Consider the following 10,802-nt stretch of genomic DNA (forward strand, 5'->3'; position numbering starts at 1 on the left):
ATAAAATTCTTAAGGGGTTGACAGTATCAATGCTGGCCCTCATGGAAGAGTCTAGGGCCAGAGGGCATAGTCTCAGAATATGGGGGTACCAATTTAAGACAGAAATGAGGAGGAATTTTTTTCTCTCAGAGTGTTTATTTTTCTTGGAATTTCTTCCATAGACAGCTGTGGGGGCAGAATCCTTGTGTATATTTAAGGTTGAGATAGATTCTTGATCAGTTGGGGAATCAAGGGCTTTGGGGAAAGGGCAGGAAAGTAGACATGAGGAGTGTTGGATCATGTGGAATGGTGTAGACTTGAGGAGCTGAATAGCTTACTCCTGTTCCTATTTCTTACGGTGTTTTCATCTTCTGAGGGTTAACTGCAAGAACCAGCTTCACCAATACACTCCAACAGATTGAGAAAGTGGTTAAAAGGCATATAGGATACTGGACTTATTAAATAGAGGCATGCAATATAAAAACAAGGAAACTACAGTGAACCTTTAGAAAACACAATTCCAGCTACAACTGCAATATTATTTAAGAAGGATTTAAAAACTTTACAGATGGTATACAAACTATTTCTGAGAATGATTGCAGAGATGAGGAATTTCAATTATGTGGATAGATTGAAGAAGCTAGAGGTTGTTCCTTTTAGAACTGTGAAGGTTGAGGGAGATTTGAAAAAGTGTTCAAAATCAAGATGGACAGAGTGGATAGGTGGAAGAATTGAGAACCAAAGAATCTTGATAAGCTGTGGAACCTGCTGGCAGTTCAACTTTGTCTACAAGTAAACTTTGGAATTCGCCATCTAGAATTTAATGTCTTACAGGCAACAGCGATAGGAATCAACGATCAGTTCATCAGTACGTAAAAACTGAAAGAACTGTGGATGCTTTGAGTCAGGAACAAAAACAAAGTTGCTGGAAAAGCTCAGCATCTGTGAAGGAAAAAACAGAGTTAACGTTTCAGGTTTGTTGACCCTTCCTCAGAACTGTTGATAGCTGGGAAAACGTCAATTTATATCCAGAAAATAGTGAGGGAGGGAAGAATAGGGAGTAAATGATAGGATAGAGCCTAAGAGAGAGAAGACCAGTTGGACAGACAAAGAGTTGATAATGATCAGGCTGGGAGGGTGAGTAGTTGTTAATGGGACCTGTTAGTGACTACGAATAGGTGATGTGTAATGGCAGACTATGTGGTAACAAGGCCTGGTGTGTGGGGTAGGGGTCATGGGAGGTCATGGAAGAGTTTAGGCCCTAAAATTATTGAACTCGATATTGAGTCCGGCGGTCTGCAGGGTCCCCAAGTCGAAAATGAGGTGTTGTTCTTCTAGCATGCGTTGAGCTTTGTTGGAACACTGCAGCAAGCCAGAGACATGGTGGTGAGTTAAAGTAAGTTAAAGTGGCAGGCAATAGGTAGCTCAGGGTCGTTTTTGCGAGCAAAACGTAGATGTTCTGCGAAGCGGTCACCTAGTCTCCGTTTCATTTCCCCAATGTAGAGCAGTCCATATTGTGAGCAATGAATGCTGTAGACTAAATAGACCAGCATTTCTGAAGAAGGGTCCAGACCCGAAATGTCAGCTTTCCTGCTCCTCTGATGCTGCTTGGCCTGCTGTGTTCATCCAGCTGTACATCTTGTTATCTCAGACTCCAGCATCGGCAGTTCCTACTATCTCAGACTAAATTCTAGGAAATGCAGGTGAAGTGTTGCTGTGTAGCATCAGTAGGTGCTGTGACAAAGGTAAGGACTGTGGTTTCTTAAGGACTGAGCTGTCTGAGTAGATAATGGAAATGATTATGAATTCAAAACCAATCAGTTCTAAAGGATGTGAGAAAATATGAAGCATTGTAGCTAGACAACAACAACATTAGCTGTGGTTACTATTATCGTTGCAGTAGGCAGGGTGCAGAAAGCAAGCAAGCAGAGCCAAAAGTACAATCTGTTGCTAACTTTCTGCAAGAAATGTCCTGTCCTGTATTCTACGTTCTTCACAAATAACTTAGTGCAAAGGGCACTGGGCTTGGCTATGAAAGAAACCTGGTTCCCAGTGATGCACACAAAGGCTTCAATGGCCATGAGCAAATAATAACACAAAAATTGTTGGAAAGTAAGTATGACACCAACCTTGGATAGAAGTTAAGTTGTGAAGATGACCTTGAGGCTACAAGGGATATAGATGGATTAAGTGAATGGTCAAAGATCTGGAAAGTGGAGTAAAATGTGGAAAAATGATAAATTGTCTATTTTGGTGAGACAACATAACATCTAAATGGTGAGAGATTGTAGAGCTCTAAGCTGATGAGGAACTGGTCTCCTAGTGCATGTATTGCAAATGGGTAGTATGTAGTTGCAGCAAGTAATTAGAAAAACTAATGGAATGATATTATTTACTGCAAGGGAAATTGAATACAAAAATGGCAGATGAGCTTTATTTCTCACAAAGAGAATTGAGGGTCTTTGGAATGATCTTCCTGAAAATAGATATTTTTAAGGGAGAGGTAGATCAAATTTTGATAACAAGGGGATGGAAAGTTACCAGAGGTAGGCAGGAATATAGAGTAATCAGACAGCTACAATCTTATTGAGTGGCAGAGCAGGCTTGAAGGGCCAAGGGGCCTTCTTGTGCTCCCAATGTCTATTCCTATGTGAAAATTATGTGCAGTATGCTGGCAACAACAACAGGGATTGTGACAGAAACCTGAAAGATGCAAGCATTTACATAAGGTTAGTACTGTGACTGACCAGTTTCAAGATTCAGAGTAGAAGAACCTTAAATCAGAAGTGAACAGGCATTCTTTGTAAATGAATCATGCTGTCTGGATGAAGTTAAACAGTTAGATTTTGCCACTATTAACATCACATACCTGAAGAAAACTGGCAAGTACATGCTCAAAAACCAATGTCACCCACGAGTGCTAATGTAATTATCCTAAAATTCAGAATCTTGAAGAATATGTAACATAAAGTAAAAGCAAAGTACAGCGGATGATGGAGATCTGAAATAAAAACAGAAAATGCTGGACAAACTCAGATCTGGCAGAGCATAAACTCTGCTTCTCAGTAAAGGTCCATAGAATCCAAGGCAAAGTGGAATCCAAATTGCATCAGATGTTGAAGGCAAAGAGTTTGTGTCACTAGTTCCTGTGAGGTCCTGCACGGGTCAGTACAAGGGCTGCTGCCTTTTGCAGTATGTGATCTGGACTTCAGTGTAGGAGGTATGATCAAGAAGTTTGCAGTTGATCCAAAAGCTGGGCTTGTGGTTGATAATGAAAATGAAAGCTTTGACTGCTTGAAGATGTCAATGGTCTAATCAGGTGTAGCAAATAGAGTTCAGTCTGGAAAAGTGTGTGATAACATATTTGAGCAAGGCTAATATGGCAAAGGAATATACAATAGGCAGTAGGACACCGCGAATTGTAGACAAATGGAGGTACCTTGGAACATGTGTCCACAGGACAGATGATAAAGTGGTCAAGAAGGCAGACAGTATACCTGTCTTTATTAACTGAGGCATGGAACATAAACTCTAGAAAACACTTGTTAGGCCACAGCTGGAGTATCACTTTCTTGGCCGTGATTCACAGGAAAGTTGTGATTATGCCGGAGACTGTACAAAGGAGATTTATGAGGATGGGGCTTGGACTAGAGAGTTTTAGTTATCAGGAAAGATTGGCTGGCATCCATAATCAGAAAGGTATGTTGAAGGTAATAGGAAGGAGGTTTAGAGGGATTTTGACGAGAAATATTTACTGGAGCTCACTGCCTGGAAGAATGGCAGATGTAGAAACCTTTCCAGCATTTAAAAGTATTTGAAGATGCAATGTAAGTGGTTTAACCTTCAAAGCAAAAGATAGACTACGTTAATGGGCAAAAATAAAATGACAATGGAATACAATGTGCAGAAATATGATGTTATCTATCTTGGTAGGAACAACAGAAATACAGAATATTTCTTAAATAGTGAGAGACTCAGGTAGTGTCGAACTTCAAAGAGACTTGGATGTCCTTGTACCTGAGTCTCTGCAAGTTAAAATACAGGTGAACGAGCAATTAACAAGATAAGTGTTATGTTGGCATTTAATACAAGAGGATTTAAGTATAGGAGCAAAAACGTCTTATGCAATTACATAGACCAGGCTTGTCCAACTGATGGCCCACCAGATAGATATGTGACTGGACGTACCAAGCCATTGTTTAAAAGGCAGGTGAGTGGAACTGGGAGGTTAGAACTAGAGCTGCTCCTATCATCAACAAATGTGGGAGATAAAGAGTCAGTGATCAGAGGAGCAGCTCCATGTAAATTAATTTAACTCAACCCAAAGACCGGAGATACAATGGACTGGGAGGCTTTCAGGATAACTCCAGCTTGGACAAGACGGCAATGATAGTCGGGTCATTGGAGGATGAGAGTTACACCAACTTGAAAGTGTGAGACAATAACTTCAGCTCATCATCACCCCTTAACCCACCTCAAAAACCTTAACTTTCTCCCCACCTCCCATCCAACACTGAATCACTCTGGATTACTGCAACAGCTGCTACCATCTGCCATTCTGCAGTGATATCTCAGAGTAGACAACAAGTGGCTCCATGATTAGATAATGCCACCCTGCATGTTCTCCTCCAGGAACAGTGGGAGTTCTTGTTTCCCAGTGATAGAAGCAGGAGTCCCTCCTGCCTGAGCAAGGCATCTGCTGGAGAGTCAATAGTAGCTTTCATAGGCCTGTCTGTTCATAAGGGGTTCAGAGACCAATGCAATGACATTCAATCTTGCCTAACTCTTGGAGGTGAACAAAAAGAGGCTGTGAGGTGTCCCAAAAATCAGAATCGTGACCCTGCCAGAAGACAAGGCTGTGGAAATTGTCAAAGGTGAATGTGATTGATTTTATGCCATGGAGTGGCCAGTAGTTCATAGCACCAGAGTGAGAATGTGCCCAGCTTGGTATTCAGAACTGGGCATGCAGGATAAAAAACATGTTGAATAGAAGAATGTAAAATGAACAGAATTTAAATCGGAAATTAAAGAAGAGAATACAGTTTTCTTTGGAATTTCTCTTCATGTCCTTTCGATATGACAAGGGATGTGGAGAGAGAATGGGAATGTGGCATTAAGATAGATGAATAGCTGTCATTATGTTGAATAGTGGAGCAGGTTTGATGGACCAGATGGTCTACCACTGTTCCTAGTTTCAATTTTTCTATGTTTTTATTAAGTGTAAAAGCTTCAATCCTTTCCCATGTAACACAACAGCCGGTGTCGAAGTGAAACAGCTATTAAGTACTAGCTTACCATGTGGAAGTGATTCAGAAGCTCTGTAGGAATCCTACATACTGTGAGTTCATATTTTGACAGTATATCTCAGTCCAGTCAGCAGACACTGGGTCCTGATATGATTGTTCAAGTTTGGGAAAGCTTAATTAATGTAAATCTAGTTGTGAAGTTTGTGCAGAATCAGCCATTACATAACTGACTGTGGGTGGCCTAGCTTTAAGTAGAATTCTATCAAGAGAAAATTTCAGTATAGCTGCTTGCCATTATTTCACAGGGTCAGGTCAGATCAGACAGGGTTAGAAAAGAAATGTCTATCCAGTAACAGCCCCCAGAAGTTTCTAACAGCTGGAAGAATGGTATAGAAAGTATTTAATTTTCTCTGAAATAAAAACAGAAAATGCTGGAGAAACTCAGCAGGTCTTGCAGCAACTGTGGAGACAGAAACAGAGGGAATGTTTCATATGAACCTTCTTCAGAACTGAAGAGAGGTGACAATGTCATGGGCTTTATCCTGCTGAGAAATGGGGACCACCAGAAGGGAAGGTTAAAGTTGAACAGAGGGGAATGTCATGGAAATGTTAGAGGGTAAGGGAGGTTAGAGATCAAAGCTGTCATAGTACAAAAGGCAAAACAAGTTATGGTTGTAGAGAAGTGAGAAAAGAGAAATTAAGACCATTAATAACCTCAAAACCTCAGGAGACCTCCCATCCACAGCCTCCAACCTCATTGCTCCCAACCCTGCACCACCCGTTTCCATCTCCTTCCCAAAATCCACAAACCTGACTGCCCCGGTCAACCCGTTGTCTCTGCCTGCTTCTGCCCAACTGAACTTATCTCCACTTACCTCGACTCCGTTTTTTTCTTCCTGGTCAAGGAACTTCCAACCTACTTTCAGGACACTACCCATGCCCTCCACCTTCTCCAATACTTTCAATTCCCCAGCCCCCAACACCTCATCTTCACCATGGATATTCAGTCTCTACACCCTATGAAGGCCTAAAAACCCTCAATTTTTTCCTCTCCTGCAGGCTCACTCTCATTCGCTTGGCAGAACTTGTCCTCACCCTCAACAACTTTTCCTTTAACTCCTCCCACTTCCCACAAACCAAAGGGGTGGCTATGGGAACCCGCATGGGTCCAAGCTACACTTGTCTCTTCGTAAGATACGTGGAACAGTGCGTCTTCTGCCGGTACACTGGCACCATCCCCCACCTCTTCCTCCGCTACATCAATGACTGTTTCGGTGCTGTCTCGTGCTCCCACGAGGAGTTTGAACATTTCATCCACTTCACCAAAATCTTTCACCTTGACCTCAAATTTACCTGGACCATCTCCGACACCGGCCTCCCCTTCCCGAACCTCTCCGTCTCCATCTCCGGCACCTGACTCAGCACTGATATCTTTTTCAAACCCACCCTTTGCTACATTGACTACTCCTCCTCTCACACACCCTCTTGCAAAAACATGATCCCATATTCCCAATTCCTCTGCCTCCACCGCATCTGGTCCCGGGATGAAGTGTTCTGCTCCCGGACATCCCAGATGTCCTCCAACTTCAAGAACCATAATTTTCCCTCTCCTGTGATCGATAATGCACTCAACTGCATCTCCTGCATCTCCTGAACATCTGCCCTCCAACACCCTCCCCCCAACAACAACAAGGATAGAATCCCCCTGGTCATCACATATCACCCCACCAACCTCCGATTTCAATGCATCATCCTCCGCCACTTTTGCCACCTGTAATGAGACCCCACCACAAAAGAGATATTCCCCTCCCGACCCCTATGTTCTTCAGAAGCTTACAGCCCAATGGCCTCAATGTAGAATTCACCAGCTTCAAAATCTCCCCAACCCCGGCTCATCCCACATCCAGCCCTCCCTCTCATCCCTGTGTCCTTGACCTGACACAACCTGTCCATCTTCCTTCTCACCTATCAGCCCCACCATTCCCATTGGCCAATTCCACAATCCCCTACCTGCATCCACCTATCACCACCCCACTTAGCTTCCCCCAGTACCCCTTATTTATTTCTGAGCTCCCAAATCCACCACCACCACCGCCACCCACCCACCACCCCCCACCCGCCCCCCCACCCCCCTCCTCAGGACTAGTCCTGATGAAGGGTCGACTTTCCTGCTTATCTGATGCTGCCTGACCTGCTGTGCTCCTCCATTTCACGGTATCGACCTTAAGAGTAAGTATTAAATGCAGAAGAAAGATCACCTTTGACCGAAAGCAAAAATATGAAAACACAGTATAAACACTGTGGAGGAGGAGGGGAGAAAGGACTAGAAAGATCTATAGTTGTTTAACTCAGTGCCTTAGTGGAAAATGAGGTGCTGTTCCTCTGGCTTGAGTGTGTTGAGCTTCATTGCAACTTTGCAATGGATCCAAAATGGAAACAAGATGGGATATTGAGATAGCAAGTGACCACAAAGTTGGGCTCATGCTTGAGGACTGACTGCAGATGTTTGCAAAGCAGTTACCTGGTCACCATTGTGTCTCCCCGGAGTACAGGAGATCTTGTTGTGAGCAGCAGATACAATAGATTTTATTGAAAGAAATATATGTAAATTGCTTCACCTAGAAAGAGTGTTAGGGTCTTGTACAATGAGCAGGAATGAAGTAAAAAGGCGGATGTTACACCTTCTGCAATTACAAGGGAAGGTGGTGTGTGAGGAAGATGAGGTATTGGAAGTGATTGCGAGTGGACCAAGCTGTCATAGAGACAACAGTCCCTATATGGGATGCTAATGGCAGGGGCGGGGGAGGCAGGGGATGATTGGTAGTAACATCTGGCTGAGGTAGGCTGAAATGGTCAGGAAGATTCTTTGATAAATAAACTGGGGGGGTGTGTTACAGCCCTTGCTGATTTTTCATTAATTATTTTTATCATAAGATATATAATTTTTAGTTTGAGGCTATGAACTGTGAGCTGAATGTGACCTTTTGGCTGTAGGAAACAGCTTGTTTGGCAAGAAAGAACAAACTGTTTTTGATGAAAAGATTCTGCAGATTCTTCAACACCAGAGAAAGCAGTATGTTTAACCAGATAGACATTAACAAGGTCAGCAAGTCTGGAAGTCTGAAAGTCTTTCCTTTGTGTGAATGGAGCTGAAAACAAAGGTTATTGGATTTGCATCATAGACGTTAATTAAATTACTTTGTTGTTTAAATTTGCACTACTAAAGTTACTGCATTGTAAATAAATTTTTAAGTCTTTAAGCTACAAATCCAGTGCCTAGAATTGATTATTCACTAAGTCTGGAATTAGCTATTTGACAAACCAGTTAAGAGCTATTGGGATCAATTTTAGTCTTTGAAGGTTTTAATTTTACTGTGTTGTACATACAGAGGTGAAAAGGCTAGTTTGGTTCAGCTATCTGTCCCCATAACATAAATGGAGCTCATCCAGGATCTTGGAACGCAGACGCTGTAGGTCTGGAATTTGATTTTGGTACTTGGTGTGTGCACTCGGACACCAGGTTTGTACTCAGATTTAAGATGGCACTGGGAAATGTTAAAGAGTTTTTTTTTGAGTTTAGGAGAGCTTAGAAGAGGAAATTTCTAGTCATGATCCACAGTTCAGTCAGGAGAGGGTTAACGTTGTGCAGGCTTTGAGAAAATTTAAAGAGAATGATGTGGAAGTATTTTTCTTGTCATTTAAGAACATACCAGCACACATGAGCTGGCCAACAGCAGATTGGACCTTGTCCATGCAAAGATACAGTAAATCCTCTGTATCCGCGAAATCACGAAACACAAATTTGCCTATCCACACCAAAAAATAAGTAACAACAAAAATCAACATCCATGGGCAAAAATCACATATCCATGATTTTTAATCGATTTTTAACCTGTATGAAGCTCAGCAGTTGTGAATTTCATCATTTGCAGGTGTTATCAGGAATGGAACCTTTGCAGATACGGAGGAATGACTGTAAATTAACTGCTAAAGCACGAGAGATTTATGCATCTCTGTCGGAGGAAAGTTTCTGGGATTACAATAAGGTGAAAAGGGCCATTCTAAACATGTATGAGTTGGACCCGAAGCATACGGGCAGACGTTTCAGAATTTATGAAGGTAGACTGGATAAGCTTATACTGAATTTGAAAGAGTTAAACAAAATAATTTTGGTAGATGGACACGAGCATTAAAAGCTGAGAATATTTATGATGCTCTGAGAGAAAGTATTCATGGAATCTCTACAGTGCAGAAGCAGGCCATTCAGCCCATCGAGTCCGTGTGAACCCACTGAACAGCATCCCACCATGTCCCTGGAATCCTGCATTCTCCACAGCTAATTAACATAACATGCACAATTTTGGACTCCATGGGCAATTTAGCATAGCTAATCCAAAAAGCTTGCACATCTTTGGACCGTGGGAAGAAACCCGCAGACAAGGGGAGAATGTGCAAACTCCACAAAGACAGTTGCCTGAGGTTGGAATCAAACCCAGGTTTCTAGTGCTATGAAGCAGCAGTGCTAACCACTGAGCCAACCTGCCAGCTCAGAAGAATTTAAAATTTCCTTCCCTAATCTGTAAAAAAACTTTAAATACACTGATAAATAACACTAGCAGTTTTACAGTTAAGCTTGACATATAGCTTCCTATTAAAGTTTTCTTTTTCTGACTAAAAGTAATTTGCTTACATTTTTATCAACTTTCCTTAATATTCCAGGAGGAGAAAGGTCTTTCTGCATTGGGAAAGGCCTCACTTGATTTGTCACATGATACTGCCAAATTACTTATCATGGCTCACGTTGTTCTGGCCCCCAAAAGATTCTGTAAGATTCCAGCCAAAGTTAATTTTCTCGTAGGATTGATAAATTTATATTGAATAGAAAAATGTAACTCCTGTGAATTGAGCACAGACCCGAAGAATTGGTTTTTAGTGATGTCAGACCAGCTTCACATTGAGAGAATGAAAGGCCTTTCAGTTTGTGAATGCTGCTAGTTACCCTAAAATTTCCCCCAATCAATTGCCCCCTAATTCCTATGGAAATCTAGCAATTGCAGCAAAACCCACAGCTCTGGCTGCCTGGCAGTCATGTGAAGTACACAAATTTATTGATTCTTCTGAATTCCTCATTGGTGACCGACCTGATGCATTTGTGAGTAGCTGACTTTGAAATGTCACACATGTCTTCTGTAGACGCTGGATCTAATCTGCTGGTGTAAAAATTCTGTAATGACTTTTAACGCTGCAACTTTGTCCCTGGAAACTCCCACTTGAGCTTGAAACTATCACCCTGCACCCTTTTTCAATCATCTTCACCCTGACCTCCATCAGTTTTAACCTTCACTCCATTATGCTTTGGTTTCATTGATGCTTGAGTTACTCACCAGCAGACTCACTCAAATTTCATTCACCTCAAAGCTGTCCCATCCTCACACATAATTGATCTGCCCCACCCTAATCTAGACGGTAGACACCTGACACTGAAAATTGGCCATTCAGCAAAGCTTCTGATGAAGGAAACTGGACAAACTCCTTTAAGCTAACTGCAAAATCTAGAATTTCCAAATAACTACTCGA

This window comes from Rhincodon typus, chromosome 35 (genome assembly GCF_021869965.1).
Source record: "Rhincodon typus isolate 14 chromosome 35, sRhiTyp1.1, whole genome shotgun sequence".
Taxonomy (NCBI): Eukaryota; Metazoa; Chordata; class Chondrichthyes; order Orectolobiformes; family Rhincodontidae; genus Rhincodon; species Rhincodon typus.